Raw genomic sequence first — 19,240 nt, forward strand, 5'->3', positions numbered from 1 at the left:
TTTTCAACCTTCACCATCCTTCTAATGTGGCAAGAAGATGTAATACTTTTATCCCTGAAAAAGCATTTTCTGAACACTCTACTCGAGAATACCAGTGGCCTGTGAAATGCTGGTATTCCTGGGGGTGAAGGAGGGGACAGGGAGGGGAATTTAAATGTGGGAAATGATTACTTCAGTCACACAGATTTTCCCTTCCTAAAAAGTCCCAGATATTTTGATACCCTTTAAGATGCCCAGGTGCACCCAGAAATCTCCAAGGAAAGCATATAGTATGTAGTGTTTTCCAAGTGTGTTTTACTGAGGACCTTTTTTTTCCTTCACAGAACACATGCTAAGTTGTGGGTAGGGGTAGGAAGGAGCCAAAGGAGGAACACATGACAATTTAAGAAGTGTTTCTCTAGAACACATGAGATACATATCATTGGGGAAAATCTGTGGCATGTCAATGGGACTGAACTCACAGCTCTAACCCAGCGATCGGACCTGTGTACCAACTCCTGGCTGGAAGTATTGAGGGGTTTCCTTCACCACCCCCCATTCTGCTTCTCATTGTCTTTAAATCAGTTGTCATAGTTAGCTTGTTGGATGAGGGTTTTTACCAAGATGTTTGTATTAAACTAAGGAAAAGAATTATTTGTTTACAATGAGTTTTACAGAGATGCACTTTAGAGTCAGGCCCAGCCCTAGGCAAACCCTGAAATGGAATTTTGTGTTTGCCTTCACAACCCCTGGCTGTTTCACTTGTGCTCACCCTTCCTCTCCATTATTTTGATGGAAAATATGTAAAAATATGCATTATTATGTTATTCATTTTTAAAAAATATATTTTAATTGATTTCAGAGAGGAAGGGAGAGGGAGAGATAGAAAGAATCATTGATCTGCTGCCTCCTGTACTGGGGATCGAGCCCAAACCTGGGCATGTGCCCTTGAACGGAATCAAACCTGGACCCTTCAGTCCGCAGGCTGATGCTCTATCCACTGAGCCAAACCAGCTAAGGCAATGTTATTAATGTTTTAATTGGTAAATAGAGCCATAGGGTAAACACAGGAGGGCAGGTTTTTTTGTCCATTTAACTTCTGCTTTGCCTGTTCTCTGTCTAACTCTATCACTTCTGAGACTATTTTATTTGTCTTTTTCTTCTGACTGTGTTTTAAATGGGATGTGGAACTGTGTGTATTGCAGTAATTCAACCGACCCACTCTCCACCCATTGCTGACCACCCCATCCTCCCTGAGGGTCCTTTACTATTTTGCTATCCAAGTAAGACTACTGATGAGGGTCAACAATAGTCTCTCTTCCTTAAAGACAAACAAACAAAATTACTTATAACAATTGCAGAGGGATTCTTTCCCTTGGCTCATATATACTGGTACACTGACTTAAAGATTTATAAAACATAAAGACATTTTATCCCTCGTGATTAAAAATTTAAGTAGGCTGTGAATTTCATATTTTCTCATTTAGTAGATAGTATTTAAATGAGCCCTCAGAACTTCTCATTTTGACACGGGCTACCTCATTAATGTGTATAATGGCCAAGTTCCCCCTCTAAATACCATGCAACCACACACACGAGTCATAGAGCTATCTTTTGTAGCACATTATCACATTTCAGGGTTCTCCAAAGCATTTTAATATTCTCACTTCTGCCTTTTTAATATCTCAGACTGCCAAGGGTAAGTACAAAACTCATCTCCGACAAGATCAGTCAGCAGAGTGTTGAAGAAATTTAGTCAAAAGGTTTTTATATCAGTTTTGCTTGTGCTTGCCAAGAGTAGTGTTATTAAATCGCCTGGGTATGGCTTCAATTAACATTTTTTAAAAAATATATTTTATTGATTTTTTACAGAGAAGAAGGGAGAGGGATAGAGAGTTAGAAACATCGATGAGAGAGAAACATCGATCAGCTGCCTCCTGCACACCCCCCAGTGGGGGTGTGCCCGAAACCAAGGTACATGCCCTTGACCGGAATCGAACCTGGGACCCTTCAGTCCGCAGGCCGACGCTCTATCCACTGAGCCAAACCGGTTCGGCAATTAACATTTTAAAAAGGAACAAATCTCTTGCTATGAACTCAATATATTCTTGTGCCTTCTGAGCCTTAGCCTTGCTTGGTTGTCAAGTTACTTGGAATGGAAATGGATATATTTTGAATCAGAAATAGTGATTAACAAGGTGTCAGAAGTAATTTTGTTCTGAATGGGAAAAGTTTTTTTAGATATCTTTCATTTGAAGTATAGTTCAATCAAAATTATTTCAAAAAGGACTGAGAAACAATATGGGGGAGGGCAGCGTATTTAGCCATACTTGATGCATTAGTCAGATATAGCACCATCTAGTGGTCATTTAACTAACAGGAACCCCCAAAGTTGACTACACTTACTTCGGTAAACCATGTCCCCTGCTCAACCAACCCCTGTCCCTCAAAAGTATTCTTTGGAAAAATAATTCCCTTGCATTACTATTAACAGGGAGTATCCTTCAAAGTCATATAGACTTATATGAACTCCTATTCGTTCCAGAAGCTTAGCAACCCCCACTACATGCCCTGGGGCTGACTGTGCCCTCCACCCAGTACTGAGCTCAAGGTTGCCATCGGTGGCTTGGATTTGAAAGGACAGCCATTTCCCAGCTAAGACTTAGTTCTTTGAGGATTAATACTCAATTACATCCTTCCACCTTTATCATCTATTCTCTCACATTCCTGTGACAGCTGTTAGGCCAAAGTGAGAGGCAACAAGCATTTTTTGAGATCCAAAAGAATAGCTCTTAGGAAAGCACCGATTTGGGCAGAAAGCCACATAGCGTTCCAATTAGGAGGGGAGGCAAGGGATGTTTATGAGAAAGGGAAGGGGGAACAATTACATTAACAGAAGGAAGGATTTCTATTGTGCAAAGAAGCTAACACAGTGATGCTAATTCTAAAGAATGTTTTCAATTTTCAGTCCGGTAGTCATAATACCTGCTTTCTTATTATCTTTGCAAACAATTGTCTGGGATACAATGCTGCTTTGGGTTATTTTGCTCAGTTTTAACATTCCAAGGGCTGAGAAATAAGTAAGACATGCAGTTCCTCTGGGATGGCAGTTCTGACTCCACTTAAAAGTGGCTCCATTTATATTATTTTTCACTGCAACAGCTCCTCCTGGTGTGTGGATAGAAGTAGCTCTCTCACGGGGAGAGGACTGGCTGAGCAGCCCACCACAAGGGCCTCATGAGTGGCCAAAGGCCTGGTGGAGTGGACGCTGGGCCATTGGTGGAGGGCCTGGCAGGTGAAGGTGCCACCCTGCAGCAGATGCAATGCGGGCCGAGGCTTGGCCATGAGGAGCACGTCAGAGAAGAGGAAGAATGTTGGGGTCCAACCCCAGCAGGTCCAGGGGTTCCCAAACGTGTGGACAGAGTCCACACTTCCCTCAGGCAGTAGCCCAGACACTCCTGTAGGAATGGCTGCTAAGGGCGAGTCTGGGGTTAGTATTGCTTGGGTGGTGGAATGGAGGTCCAATCCTGCACTGCCTGGGGTTGCCCTGAAGAGGTCACTGACTGGATTGAAATTTGCTGAGGGGTTGAAGGGTTGATGGCCCCTATTATTGCAGGGGGCTGGGGGCTTGGCCCCCTTTCTCAAATTTCCCCAATTGGAGGTGATGGGATAGAATCCTCCTTTGGGGAGAGGTTTGGTAGAATTTAAATGGCTGACCATTTTTTATGGGTATTTTGATCCTGTATGTTTATTAAAAATTTAAGTCAAAATTTGTAATAGACACACACACACACACACACACACACACACACACACACAAACTACTGCCCCTGTTAAAATACTATAAGAATTTTCATGGTGAATGGCATGAGACCACCGGGCTTTCTTCTAGAGCTGTACAAACTACTGGGCAGAGTTAGTAAATCCGCCTGATAATTTTCTTCGCTTAAGGGTCCTGGTAGGCAGGAATGAGCTCTAATATGTCCAATATAGGAAGCTTTTTCTCATTTATGAATGTTAGTTTGTAGCTGAGTTAACAAAGAGAAAATGGCTGTTCTTCCTTGTGGGAGAGAGGCGGTCTCAATATGAGGAAATAATTTGACTATATATTGAGAGTCAGTGTACAAGTTAAAGGGAACCTGTTGCAATTGTTCAAAAGCATAAATGACTGCCAAAAGCTCTGTTCTCTGGGCTGACGTCTCTGGGGTTTGTCGAACATGGTAGTGTCTTTGTTGGGATGAGGAGAGAAACACCATGATACTTGGAATGTTTGTACTTTTCTCTGATGGACTGCTGCGCGTGCTGCGGCGCTCTGAGGTAGGTCTGGTGCAGGTCCAGGAGACAGGGCTTCAGACTCTCCAGGGTGTAGCCCGTCTTCTGTGCCAAGGATTCAGGCCAGCTTTGTCCTGTGACTGTGTAGAGTGCTAGATGAAAGGCCGCTCCGGCAATAACTGATGGCAAATACTTAAGGTAGGGGTCAGCATCTATCAAACTTAACTCTCCCAGAAACATCGCTAAACTTTCAACTTTGCAGTTGGAAGGCTGCTGGTGCAGAAAGTACTGGGTGAGGAACTGATTGACAGTTGGTGCCGCTAAGTCAAAAGAAAGGACTCTCAGAACGAGGTGCTCCATTCGCAGAACTTGTTTCTTGGTGTAGGTATAATCTGTAATGTACACAAACTCTGCAACCTTTGGGGGGTATATTTCTTCAAACTTTGAGGCTAACAGCATAGCAGCAGTGCCCACCAGCTGAAGTTTTCCTCTCAGCACAGACATGGAGGAAAGGAACCTGTCGATGTAGTTCACAGCCAAGTGCAGGGTCTCATTCTGTAGTCTATACTCTTCTACTTTCACTAACCAGTCCACAAGGATAGCCCTCATGCTGTTGTTGATGGCCGGCTGCTTCTTCATGTAGCCCACTTCAGGCTTACATGTAATCTCCATCTCCCTGAGGTATGTGTGAATGTCCTCGTGGCAGTCTGGGATTTCAGTAACACTCACTGGCTCTTCCTCTTCCAACACAATTGACATGTCCATAGCGTGTGGTGACTCCAAACTATCATCCGTTGGATAATCAAGAGGTACCAGTGGTTTTCTGGGTTCAGGCGCCATATGTTGGGGTCTTGCCCCAGCAGGTCCAGGGGTCCCCAAAGGTGTGGACGGAGTCGGCGAAGAAGGAATGACACGGAGACAGCATTCAGTTGATCAGCAGCCTAGCCAGGTTCTCTAGCCAGGTTCTCTAGCCAGGTTCTGTCTTTATTCTCCTGTTTCAACTGTATTTATACCAGTTGATTTTAATCCTATCCATTCTATTCCAAAGGTTAGGGCATTTGTTATCTCCATTCCAAGGTCACTCTATTGTTCTGTTAAGCCACAAGGAAGTAACTGAAGGAGATTATCATAAGTAAAGATTATGTAGCTTAAGCGTGATTGTTCGTAGTTAAAGTGATTGACTACCCGCCTGGCACTTAGTTAAGGGGTTTTACTGATTTATTCCCTTCCTTAGTCCTGTTAATCCCTAACTCCAGGGGAAAATCCCCACCTGGGGAAACAACCTTTCTCAGAGAGGTGACCTTGGTTAAAACACATAGCGCTAAGTAGGGGAGCAAACCTATTAAGAACAGTATGCCATATACTCCAGGTCCCTTGAAACATATGCTGTGCAGATGTTTCTTCCCTGCAGCGACTGTGTCAAGCAGCAAGGAGGGACCGGCTTCCGGCAAATTCCCCCTTTTTTATTTTTTAAATGATAGCACGTGTAAATCAGCGGCCACCTCTCGGATTGGGTTGTTTAAGACTCGGAAGAAGACTGACAAGCAATGATAGCGAGCATAGCTATAAACATAGTGGATGGAGTGCACACGGAGCCTTGTTCCTGTAGAAGGTTGCTGGCCTCTTCAATCAAGGGATTTCAGCTGTCCTAAAGTCGGTGGTTTGGTTGTCCTCGTTGATCTGGCTAGCGGGCGTCATCGCTGGCGACGGGCTTCCCGAAGCATCAGCATGTTGAACGGCTGGATCAACGGGTCCATCAGGGCCGTGCTTGATGGTGGTGTCGGCGTCCTGGGAGGAGTCAGCTGTGCCCTCTGGGTCGGCTGATATGGATGATACGGGGGGTGGGGGGGGAGGAAGATGAGGCAGAGGCGGAGGGCGGTGTGACATGAGGTCGGACTAGATAGTATGGAATCCACACAGGTGAGTCTGCGTCCTGTGGAAATATACAAGCATATCCTCTCCCCCAGGCTAAAAGTACATCAGGTCCCTTCCAGGCTTGTGCAAGCAAGTCTCTCCATTTGACGAGGGCTTTAGGTTTAGTTAGATCAGGGTTCCAATGTCTGTACATCAGGGAATTTCCCTCAGAATCTACATTTAGTATATTAATTACAAACAGAGTATGTTGTAGAACATGATGAGGAGAGGAATATTTAAACTCATTTTCTTGTAATTTTTTAATTTGTGTTTTTAAAGTTTGGTGAGCCCTTTCTACTATTGCTTGGCCTTGAGGATTGTAGGGTATTCCTGTAGTATGTGAGATGCCGAATGTAGAGCATAAGTTTTTAAAAGCTCTAGAGGTATAGGCAGACCCATTGTCTGTGTTAAGTGCCCTTGGTATTCCTAGGTAGGAAAAACATTGGAATAAATGTTGACTTACATCTTTAAAGGCTTCTCCTGTACGTGCAGAAGCAAGGATAACATGAGAAAAGGTATCAATACAAACATGCACATAGCAAAGTTTGCCAAAAGATGGGACATGAGTAATATCCATCTGCCATAAGTCACAAGGTCTTAGTCCTCTTGGATTAACTTCAGTAGCAGGGCTAGGAAAATGAGTCGGACAATGGCCGCAGTCACGCACAATACTTCGAGCAGCTTCTCTAGATATGCGATAATATAGACGGAGAGCAGAAGCATTTTGATGGTGAATGGCATGAGACTGCCAGGCTTCTTCTAGAGCTATACAAACTACTGGGCGAGTTAGTAAATTCGCCTGATAATTTCCTTCGCTTAAGGGTCCTGGTAGGCAGGAATGAGCTCTAATATGTCCAATATAGAAAGCCTTTTCTCGTTTATGAATGTAAGTTTGTAGCTGAGTTAACAAAGAGAAAATGGCTGTTCTTCCTTGTGGGACAGAGGCGGTCTCAATATGAGGAAATAATTTAACTATATATTGAGAGTCAGTGTACAAGTTAAAGGGAACCTGTTGCAATTGACTAAGATCCCCTGTAACGAGGTGGAGCTCAGTCCTAATATTAAAGGACACTTCCCTCAGGCAGCGGCCCAGACACTCCTGTAGGAATGGCTGCTAAGGGCGAGTCTGGGGTTAGTATTGCGTGGGTGGTGGAATGGAGGTCCAATCCGGCACTGCCTGGGGTTGCCCTGAAGAGGTCACTGATTGAAATTTGCTGAGGGGTTGAGGGTTGATGCCCCTATTATTGCAGGGGCCTGGGGCTGGCCCCTTCTCAAGTTTCCCGATTGAGGTGATGGGATAGAACCTCCTTGGGAAAGGTTTGTAGAATTTAAAGGCTGACCATTTTTATGGTATTTTGATCTGTATGTTTATTAAAAATTTAAGTCAAAACTTGTAATAGACACACACACACACACAAAAAAAAAACTACTGCCCCTGTTAAAATACTATAAGAATTCTAAAATAGATTTGCTCTGTTTTTTGAAATATGTCCTTTATAGGTACTATACATATCTGAAATAAAGCACCTCCAGTTTTAAATGTAACGTTGGATTTTGTTGGAGAATCTGCAACCTCCCTGGTGAGCACAGAGGGACAGGTGCAGGGACAGGCTGAGACCTCTGTGACATCGATGGACTCTCCTGATGGAGCAACAAGCTTGCTGAAGAAGTTGCATGTAGATTCCACCCTAAATATCCACGATGCATCAAACTAGAGAATTTCTAGCAGTTAAATAAGCATGCATTATGGTTTCTTGCCTTTTTCTGTCCCAAAATCTTCTCTGTACAGCTAACTTAACAGGATAGTCAGAGCTCTTATCACAACAAAAAACGTCAACCCTTAAAATTGGTCATTGCCCTCACCAATTGCTGTACATTCTTACCAGTCACTCTCCATGTTGGTTTTCGGATCTTTAGCATGAGCACGTGTGTGGGAAAGTACAGGGAAATAAATAATCACTGTTCACAAGTAGGAGAGCAGCAGAGTCAGCCTAAAATCTGATAAGCCTATCTCACCGAGTCATAGTGTTTGAGCAATAAAATTACAAGATAAGTCTGTTACTTAAAATGTATAGAATAAAAATTTTTTTAAATGAGAGCAGCAAGATCTTTTATTTTAATATGAAACTGTTTCGTTGTACTCCTAAAAAGGAAATAAACCCAAAACTCTGTAATGCATTGTTAAACAATGCATCAACTTTCAGAAAAATCTTTTATGTTTGTTCACACGCCTCTAACTTTTTATGGCCCGGAACTATAAATGCAGATATGCAATATAAAACACCAATGTCATCTAAAACGGCCTATGTAAGACATAATATCCTATGTATTTGGTTATATTAGTACATTGCTTAGTTTTAACTGGTTTGTTTTCATAACATCAGAAGAAAAAATAATTAAACAAAATCATATGACACCAAATGAAAAATAACCATTTAAAATACCATTTTGCAAATTTCTTCCTCAAGAGGCTTCTCCTTTGATGTCAGGTTGTCAGGTGACAGCTCTGCATCGCTACGCCATGCTTCTTCAAGTGCACAAGGTTATGCATAAACTTGTGAAAAACGATGCATATAATAGACAGTTCAGCACTGAAGACCCAGGGAACATTCCACAAATGTTGCTCGATAACTATGTAGTTGTATAAAATGACTCTTCCTAAAGAAATAACTTATGTTAACATTTGCTACTTTTACTTAAAAATAAATAAATCCCATTGAAAACATAAACAGTATTTGCTTGTTTCTTATTAATGTATAAAATCCAGGGGGGAGGGGAATCCCTTTCTAGATTGATGGCTTCTTTTACCCACACATTGAGGCACTACCATTACAGTTGGGCTGTGTGGCTCTAGCTGGTTTGTCCTCTAAAGAGCCCTGATGCCGAAACTGGTTTGGCTCAGTGGATAGAGCATCGGTCTGCGGACTGAAAGGTTCCAGGTTCGATTCCGGTCAAGGGCATGTACCTGGGTTGTGGGCACATCCCCAGGAGGAGATGTGTAGGAGGCAGCTGATCGATGTTTCTCTCTCATCGATGTTTCTAACTCTCTATCTCTCTCCCTTTCTCTCTGTAAATACATTTAGAAGAAAAAAAAAAAGAGCCCTGATGCCCTGCCCATGTGGCTCAGTGGTTGAGTGTCGACCTATGAACCAGGAGGTCACGGTTTGATTCCTGGTCAGGGCACATGGGTTGCAGGCTTGATTCCCAGTGTGGGATGTGCAGGAGGCAGCCGATCAGTGTTTCTCTCTCATCATTGATGTCTCTCTCTCTCTATCTCTCTCTCTTCCTTCATCTCTGAAATTAATAAAAATATATTTTAAAAAATAAAGAGCCCTGCTATGCAGAATAAACAGACAATATCCATAATCAATATTCGTTCTGTATAGGATATTTACACACTGTCCTTATATGTTATTTCCTTAAAAAATACTTTGTAACATAAGTTTTGCCTACTAAATGTAAATAAAATTTCCTTTGCAAAACATAACTATATTATTCAACTGAAATGTCAATGGTCCTTCTTTAAAGGAATCTGAGATATGTTGATATTTTTATGGCTAACAGAAGATATGCATGGTTTTTAATTCAGCTTCATATATTGGTTTTAAATTAGTTACAAATTAAGAAAACTAATGAAACTGAATAGAGTGACCAGAAAGCAATTGATATTCATATATGTGTAAGGTACATACTATGTATTCACATATATAAGAATTTAGAATATGATTAAAGTAGAACCTTTAATAAGTAGGGAAAGGGAGGTTTATTCAATAAATGACACAGACAATTGATGAATGAAAATTGTTATATTTCTACTTTAAACCATATTTCATAAAGAGTTCCAGATTATAAACTGATGAACAAAAACAGAACCAGAGACAGAGAAGCATTGATCAGACCGTCAAACCTCAGAGGGAAGGTAAGGGAGGGTGGGGGTAAGGGAGAGAGATCAACCAAAGGACTTGTATGCATGCATATAAGCCTAACCAATGGACACAGACAACAGGAGGGTGAGGGCATGAGTGGGGGAGTGGGGGGGGGGGGCAATGGGGCAATAAGGACACATATGTAATACCTTAATCAATAAAGAAAGGAAAATTTAAAAAAAGAGAGTTCCAGATAAATAAAAAGTAAAAATGGAACTAAGATGCAAAAATACAGGCCTGGCCGGGTGGCTTAATTGGTTGGAGCGTCGTCCTGTACACCAAAAGGTGGTGGGTTTAATTCCCGGTCAAGGCACATACCTAGGTTGCAGGTTAGATCCCTGGTGGGCACCTACAGGAGGCAACCGATCAGTGTTTCTCTCTCACATCAATGTCTGTCTGTCTGTCTGTCTGTCTGTCTCTCTCTCTCTCTCTCCCTTTCTCTCTCTCTCTCCCTTTCTCTCTCTCTCTCTAAAGTCAATAAAAAACATATTTTTTAAAAAATAAGCAAAACACCTGAACAGACATTTTGCTAAAGACATACAAATGGCCAACAGTTACATGGAAAGTTGCTCAACATCATTAATCATCAGGGATCTGCAAATCAAAACCACAATGAGCTATCACCTCACACCTGATAAGACGACTATTATCAAAAATTCAAAAGATGACCCGTGTTGACCAGGATGTGGAGAAAAGGGAACCCTCTGCACTGTATGTGGGAATGTAAATTGGTATAGTCATTATAGAAAACAGTATGGAAAGTTCCTCAAAAAATTAAAAATAGAACTAACACATGATACAGCAATCCCACTTCTGGGTATATATGTGAAGGAAATGAATCAGTTTCTTAAGAAAACATTTATATTCCTATGTTCACTGCATCATTATTCACAATAGCCAAGACATGGAAACAACCTAAGTGTCTGTCACCAGATGACTGGATAAAGACAATGTGTTGGAATATTATTCTACCTTAAAAAGAGAATGAAATCCTGCCATCTACAGCAACGTGGATGAACCTGGAGGACATTATGCTAAGTGAAATAAGCCAGACATAGAAAAACAAATGCTGCATGATCTCAAATGTGGAATCTAAAATAATTGAACTCATGGCAATAGAGAGTAGAATGCTTCTTAGCAGGGGCTGTGGGGATGGGGGAAATGGAAAGATGTTGGTCCAAAGGTACAAATTTTATTTTTATTTTTTATTGAATGTATTGGGGTGACACAGGTAAACAAAATTATTCAGGTTTCAGGTGCACAATTCTAACACTACCTGATTTTGAGACGTATTGCATAGCCACAGCAATCAAGACAGTGTGGTAGTGGTGTGAAGATAGATAAACCCATCAATTGAACATAATAGAAATTTCAGAAATAGGCCCACACATATATGGACAACTAGTATTTGAGAAAGATGCAAAGGTAATTAAGAGGAGAAAGGATAGTCTTTTCAACAGTTGGTGCTGGAACAATTCTATATCCGTATGGAAAAGCATGAACTTCAATCCATACCTCATACTATATACAAAAATGAATTAAAAAATGGACCGAAAATTAAAACCTAATTCTAAAATTTCTAGTAGAAAACAAATGAGAACATATTTGTAACTTTGCTTAGGCAAAGACTTCTTAGATGTATGATCCAATAAAGTAAAAACTGATAAATTAGACTTCATCAAATGTAAGAACTTCTCTTTGAAAGACAATTTTAAGAAAATGAAAAGACAAGCTATAGCCCAGGAGAAAATATTCGCAAGTCACACATCATGTTATCCAGAATAAATAAATCTCAAAATTCAATAATAAGAAAATAAATAACCCATTTAAAATAATGGTCATACAATATTAACAGATACAATCAATGAAGATATTATGGATGGTAAATAAACACATAAAAAGAGGTCAACGTTAGAAATTAGGCTAATGCAAATTAAAATTACAATGTGGTATCACTAATACACCTATTAGGACATCTAAAATGAAAATGACTGTCCTTGCAATGATTACTGAATTGAATGGAGTGAGTGTATTTGGGCTCTAGCCACATATTTACTGCTTAGAAATATAGCAATAAGGAAAGCAATAAGGAAAAGTCCCCAATTCAGTTGATACAAATGCAACTGTAGTTTTAGTGTGCTTTGTGGAAATGTAAAAAAAAAATAACAGATTCAGCTAGTACTAGCTACAAACATAAGTAATCACATGCCATGTTTTCCTTTAGACCAGCAAAAACAGGCCGCTGAAAAGGTAAATATATGCTGGGCTCACATATTAGATATGGATGAAGTCAGCTGGAAAATTAAGAGATATTTCTCCCAAAGAAATTCTGCACTTGTAGAGCCAAAGTGACTTTGGCGACTACTGCTTTCATACTCAATAAGAAACTTTGTTCTCTGAAATCATAAAATATCAGACACTTTGTTGTTCAAAAATGTATCCGTAACAGTACTCTCTCTCCCTTGGCTCGTCATCTTGGCACACAGAACCAGCCTCAAATTCCACACCCAGTTCAGGGCTACAGATTAGTATCTGGGCACAATATTTAGAATCGATGTTCACTTTGTACTTTCCAAGTTAATAGGACCATAGGTCCCGGTCCAAACCTGATTTAAACTCACACAGCCTTCATTGGCTTTGAACCTACCAAACACTGTTTCACTTAAATTTCACTTACCTTTAGTCTTCATTAACATCTTCTAATAAAACCATTCCTTTGAATGGTGACATGTCTCACGCTTCCTCTGTTGTATGACCTCACTCATTGTAGGCCTGGGTCAAAATCATTATGGTGATTTGCGGGGGCTATAGATTTGTCAGACTACAAGTGATCCCAGGCTGATAGGGCTAGCAGAAAAACTTTTGAAAAAATGTTCTCAGTTAACATTTGTTTTCATCCATTTTCTCTGTTCACAGTCGTTTGTAAATAATAAAGAGGAAAAAGGTCGGCCACTATTTTAAGAAAGTAATGTTTGAGTAAAGCAAGAAAAAGCATTTGAACACCATTGATCTATTATCTACACCAATATTTAACTGTAAAAATAAGAGAGATTGAAAGAGAAAGGCCTCTTATTATCTCTTTTGGTAGAATAACAGCCTCCCTAGACTCTAGTCTAGAGAAACACAAGCGCCATAGTTCAGCGTCCTTGTCCCATCTTCAAACACACGTGGAGCGGTCTCGGTGCGACGAGAACTACAATTCCCAGCGTGCTGCGCGGTGCGGGGGGTGGGCGGGGGGGAAGGTCGGGACTATAGGAGGCTCGGGAGGAAAGCGGACTAGAGCTGGGCGCTCCTCCTTCTGACCGGTTTCTCAAGTCTTTGAGAAACGGGAGACCCAGGGCCCAAGGCGAGTTGGGGACCGCGAAGGGTTCTGTGTTTTGTTGGCTGAAGCCTGGTGCTCGGACGCCCCGGGCGCCCTGGCCCCGGCACCAGCCCCGACTGAGCTCCTTGTTGCCGCTGCTCCGTGCAATGCTTGCTCCTCAGCAGGGAGCCTGCATCCCTCATTCTTGAGCTGGTGGGGGAATCTCGAGGGGCGCTTAGCAGGTTTTCGCTGTCAGACGTGTGTTGGCTTATTTCTGTAGATGATAAAATCTGTCCCTCCAGCAGGGCCTGGGGCATCTGAGTCCACAGCGGATGAAAATGAAGATGACATTGAGTTTGTGAATGTAAGTAGCCACATTGCGGGTTTTTCATAAAGTCGATGACTGCGTGGTAAGTGGTTATGTGACTACACCTCACCTGTTCATTCATCATCCAACAAATATGTATGCATGTCTGATGGGTACTAGACAGTGTGGAGCAGAGGGTTAGGAAATTGACCAAAAGAGGTCTCTGAGCAACCACCGTGGCCATCACAAAGACTGCTGGCCAAAGGACATGTTGTACACTCAATCACTCTTCTCATGCCTTCAAGTAGGGCCATTTTATACTAAGGCTGAGCAATGTTCTGGTCTCTTAAGACTGTGTATTGAAATGGGTCTAGAGTACCTTCTAGCCCTAACCGGTTTGGCTCAGTGGATTGAGCGTGGGCCCATGGACTGAAGGGTTCCAGGTATGATTCTGGCCAAGGGCACACACCTCATTGCAGGCTCCATCCCTGGCCCTGGTCCTGGCACCTGCGGAAGGGAACCAATCCATGTCTCTCTCACATTGATGTTTCTCTCCTCCTCCCTTCCACTCTTTCTGAAAATCAATGGGAAATATCCTTAGGTAACCATTAACAACAATAACAAAAGAGAATATCTTCTAGGAGATGGCATACAGGTGAAGGAGAAGGAACAGCTAATAATGAGGAAGGATGTTGAAAACAAGAAGGGTTGTAAGAACTCAAAACCTGAGCTTCCTAACGTGGAGGCAGATAGCTTGAAGGTGTCATTGATCTCTGAGGTCACGATGTTACAGCATAGTGAAACCCAAAATGTGGTGGTCCAAGTTGGTTGCAGGAAGGGGCACCAGGAAGGGGGCCCAAAGTGGGTTACGCTGAAGCTTCCTAGTCTAGTGGTAGGTATGTGCTCTGCTGGCTTCTGATTGGTCCTTTAAAGAATCCTGCACAATATCCAATCATTTCAAAGCTCAAGGACCTGATTGAGGACTGCCACTTCAGGTCCAAGATGACATCACTGTTCCCACCTAAGCGGTCTAGTTACACCCCCCTCTCCCCTCCTTAGCAACTCCTGCCTACCTGGGTCTAGTTCTAGGTCAGTGATGGCGAACCTTTTGAGCTCGGCGTGCCAGCATTTTGAAAAACCTAACTTAACTCTGGTGCCGTGTCACATATAGAAATTTTTTGATATTTGCAACCATAGTAAAACAAAGATTTATATTTTTAATATTTATTTTATATATTTAAATGCCATTTAACAAAGAAAAATCAACCAAAAAAATGAGTTCGCGTGTCACCTCTGACACGCGTGTCATAGGTTTGCCATCACTGTTCTAGGTCCTTTTGTTTGTCTTGTGATACAGTCAGCAGACTGCATTCTGCCCTTATCTACAGCACTCCACTCCATCTCCACCCCCTCCTTCCTAGTCCTGTCCCTGATTGCCTAGCCCTCCTTTTTGATCTCCTCAATAGTACAATTGATGTTCATAATGAAGATCCCTTTGGGACAGTAGTTTTCAAGCATTCATAAATATAAATGTTGCCTTCCGCACACGCCAGGACCAGGGCTGGGGATGGAGCCTGGACCCCACTCCAGATATATTGAATCAGAATTTGAAGGGGATGCCTAGTAATCTGCATTTGGCACAAATACACGGGTAAACAAGTCAGCATACTTTGTAATTGCTTTTGAAAACATATGGGGATGTTATGTTTCATTTTGATATGATTTTCACCAAAATCTTAAATCATTACAAAGTCTATGTTTAAAGAGATAATTTAGTTCGCTAAAATCACTTCTCCAAACCATTCTAATTTCTGTGATGAGTTGAGGTTTGCTGTTAAAGGTGCATACTTTAAAAATGAATGCCTGTATAATGTGTGTGTGTGTGTGTGTGTTTTAGTCACTCTATGTTCAGAGTAACGTCGTAAATCATTTGTTGTTTAAATAAAAAAATTTTTTCTCCCTAAACATTGTGTTGTTAATGTTGTTTGTTGTTCTCATAGGGATTGTATAGAAATTCTTTTTACAAGGCCATTTTCTTGACATTCTTCCCCATTACTACGGTACCATGAGGGTTTGTATGCTGACTTGGCCTCCTCTGTGGTGAGGAGTAAATGATGTAGCTTTGGAAAGTGAACAGCCACATGTCTGTTTTTGTACTGAAAAACATTTAAAGAGAGGATTTTATAGGTCTTTAGGAAAAATTATTTCTTTTATATTGACAGAAATGAATGGGACACTATGATCTTGGTGGTGTTTTATGTAACTATAATTAGGAGTGACACACGTGTTTATGATCTGTGTGCCTTGAGAAACAGAGAAGGAATCTACAAAATTAAGGTTGGAAAAATAGTTATATGTTTAGTTAATACTCTGAGGACTAAAAAATGATATTGTAAGTTCTGACTGAGTTAATATATCAGCTTGTGTTCAGCTGAGTTCAAAAGCCTTTATTTAAGTTTTATTTTAAATATGGCAGTCTTTTGTGTTCTTGCATCCAGAGATTTGTATATTCAGCTTGTATATTTAATTTTGTTTCCAAATAGAGGGTCGAAGATTTGAGCTGGTAGTGGGGTGATAGGAAGTTGTCTTTGTTCAAATACTCTTGCCTTTGTTGCAGAATTTTCTGATTTTTCTTGAATAGATACTTTATTTGTTGTTTGTCCTTACTACCACTTCTATATGTATTAAATGGGGTTTTTTTTTTTAATGCAATTTTCACCAGTTTCACTTAGGAGCAGGTCAGCATAGCTCCTCTTGCTATTATAACAGAAGTATTCTGTACTATTGAAGTATGGTAGCAACCATCTCAGGTAGAAATTATAGTTTAACTTTAACCCTGCTGTTTGGCTTATGTACCTATTTGCTTTGTTTAACAATGGACAGGTTATTTTGGTTTTCTGAATTATATAAATCATCCCATTCGATTAAATGCCTTATTGATTGTAATGTGAATATCCCATGGGTTGTGGTTGTTATGCCCAGATTTCAGGATCCCCAAGAAACCACATCAGGGAGCCAGCCATGTCCGATGCAAAAGCATAAGAGTCTTTATTCGAGCTAGCTCGGCTCCCCCACCTTGCCGACGCAGCGACAGGAAGCAGAGAGAGATAACTCTGTGTGGAGACGGGTTATATAGGGGGAGTTGGAGGAAGGGGAGGAGAAAGGACTGTGCTCTGCCGATTGGCCAGGCACAAGTCTGTGTCTTGTTCCTGGGTGTGGGTAGCAGAGGCTTAGACTTCCAGGAAGAAGCTCCTTGCCAAGCACGTGGCCAAGGTAAGATGGAGCACTTACCCTGGGGCAAGGTGGAGGGCGTAGCCCTTACCCTGGGGCAAGGTGGAGGGCCTAGCCCTTACCCTGGGGCAAGGTGGAGGGCCTAGCCCTCGCCCTTTCATTCCCCCCTTTGTCTTGGAACTTCCGGCTCAATCATGAGATGGACTGCTTTTCTATTCCACCGTTGCTAGAGGCCCGTACTGGGCATATCTTAACAAATGGTCTGGTGGAAGGGAAAGAAACCATTTTAGCTTTAACAACTTCTATTGAAATAGGATTTTTCTTCTTAAAATTCCTCCATGGCTATCAAAAAGCCAAATCAAGATTAATTTATCTACTGTCCTGATGTTTGCATAAACACAACAAGAATGGTAACTGACTACCTTTGCTGGAATGTCATGGTTGAATCTTAATGTGCCCCGTAGGGCCAGGAAGCCGCGCCACCCAGCTGCCATCAGGCCTGCCTGCAGTATCTGCTGAGTTAGGTGAATCCCTCACCTGTAGCAACTCCACCTGAGCCCACGCTCTAGGCTTTAAGCCCATCTCAGTAGCCCTCCTACTTGTTGCGGCCCAGAGTGGGTGGGGGTTCCGCAGGAACGCAGAGGCATCCCTACTGCTCCCCTTCTACTCTTACCAACCGCCAATAATGGTAGGGCATGGGCCTGACGCTCCAGCGCCAGCCATCTTCAGGGCTTCCAAGCAGGATACCAGGCTTTCTTCGTGGCATTTTTACTGGCTTCAAGTCTTTAGAGCTCAGACAGGGCTCTTTAAAACATGATACTCCAGTCAAAGTTTTCCATTACTAAAACCACTATTAGGAACCAGTCTTATTGAATCTATGCAAAGAAATGTATTGCCATGACTTATTTAGCATTGCCAATATTTCAGAGGAATTATGTAAGGAGAAAAACATACTGATCTGCTCTAAGATTTTCTGATTTTTCCTTGCCAATTCCTTTTCATGGAGTTATAACAAAACAGTAACTGTTGGCATTAAACTTTCTTTCTATGCATAACCATGCCTTAGACCTTCTATTCCAAACAGGCCTTTCCCAGCTTTCTACAGTTGAGGTGTGTACTACCCCTGACATGGGCATGGTTACGCAGGCCTGCAAGACAATATATAGGCTGCCAACCATCAACTGTCTCTCAACAGAGACCAAAACCTGATGGGCACCCTTCCCTGCCCAGTTGGGCACCTGCCCTCTTGGCAGCCAGACACCCTCTACTCTTGGGGTTCACCCCACATAGTCCCCTTCCAGGACAGTCAACATACATTCAAACCTGCAAGAGAATCAAAGGTCAATATAACATATCAATACAATGAAACATAATATTGGCATCATGGCCGCTTCAGGCAGCCAAATCCTACTAAAGTCTATTCTTGACCTTCCTATAAATTGTCCTTGTCTCTTTGGAGCCATGTCCATGAAGATGCAGGCATCATCTAAGTCTATTACACAGTATTGTGGGGGCTCCCGGCAGCAGGAGTGATCGCGAGCAATGTTACCAGCATCAGGCAGGTCGAGCATGCCGTAGCTTGAGCTTGAGTGGGTGGTGTTGATCTCGATCGACGCTCCATTTGGTGACGAAGTCTTCCCGGATCACGGATGGGTCCGCTGACCGGACGTGAGTGTGATGGACCCAGGTCGCTACGCCGTCTACCTTGAGAGCGGTGGGGGTCGTCAGCACCACAGTGTAGGGACCCTTCCAACGTGGTTCGAGGGTCTCCTGGCGGTGCCGTCTGTCGTAGACCCAATCTCCTGGTCTGTGCTGATGAGGAGTTGGGGTTGGGCTGGTCTCTTACAGATTCTAGGGCCCGTTGCCTTCCTTTCACAGGCAGGGGAAGGGCCCATGAAATCTCTGCCCTGAGGAACTGTGAGCCCCACCCTTAAATGTCCCAATCAGACTAGAAAATCCACAAATACCTTTTAAATCTACCCCAGAATTTCAAAATCCCAACCCAGCACAGAATATCATATAGCAAATCAAAGTTCTTTACCAAACAAACAGACAGAGATGTTTACTAGTTAGGCGGCCGATTCCACCTCTGACAGAGAGCAAGCGCCCTTAGGGAAAGATCCCAGCGGCCGCTCAGGGTACTTTGCTATCGACCAAAGCCCTCTCCCTCCAAGAAACCAACGCCTGTGCATGGCTCAGAGCACTAATGGGGAGTGACTGGCGTACTGGAAAGTGAAACACAAAATTCCTGAGGGGAGCGATTTTCTTAGCGGCAGCTAAACATCTTTCCAACAACAACTTCTGGGACAG

At 42.3% G+C, this 19,240-nt stretch overlaps 1 protein-coding gene and 1 pseudogene across 2 annotated transcripts in view; one reads left to right on the forward strand and one right to left on the reverse strand.

Annotated features, from left to right (window-relative positions):
* Nucleotides 1-8,269, forward strand: part of BEND6 (BEN domain containing 6) — a 46,848-nt gene extending 38,579 nt beyond the window's left edge. The window contains exon 7 of the mRNA XM_023755579.1: nucleotides 7,666-8,269. The gene's annotated coding sequence lies outside the window, so the exon portion shown is untranslated. The remainder of the gene's footprint in view (nucleotides 1-7,665) is intronic.
* LOC102416872 lies at nucleotides 561-5,091 on the reverse strand (annotated as a pseudogene). The gene is made up of 2 exons (XR_001348658.2): nucleotides 4,177-5,091; nucleotides 561-617 (listed from the first exon to the last, which is right to left on the reverse strand). The product of XR_001348658.2 is annotated as a cyclin-A2 pseudogene (transcript).
* Nucleotides 8,270-19,240: the final 10,971 nt, after the last annotated feature.

The sequence above is a fragment of the Myotis lucifugus genome, unplaced genomic scaffold, assembly GCF_000147115.1.
Source record: "Myotis lucifugus unplaced genomic scaffold, Myoluc2.0 scaffold_80, whole genome shotgun sequence".
Lineage (NCBI taxonomy): Eukaryota > Metazoa > Chordata > Mammalia > Chiroptera > Vespertilionidae > Myotis > Myotis lucifugus.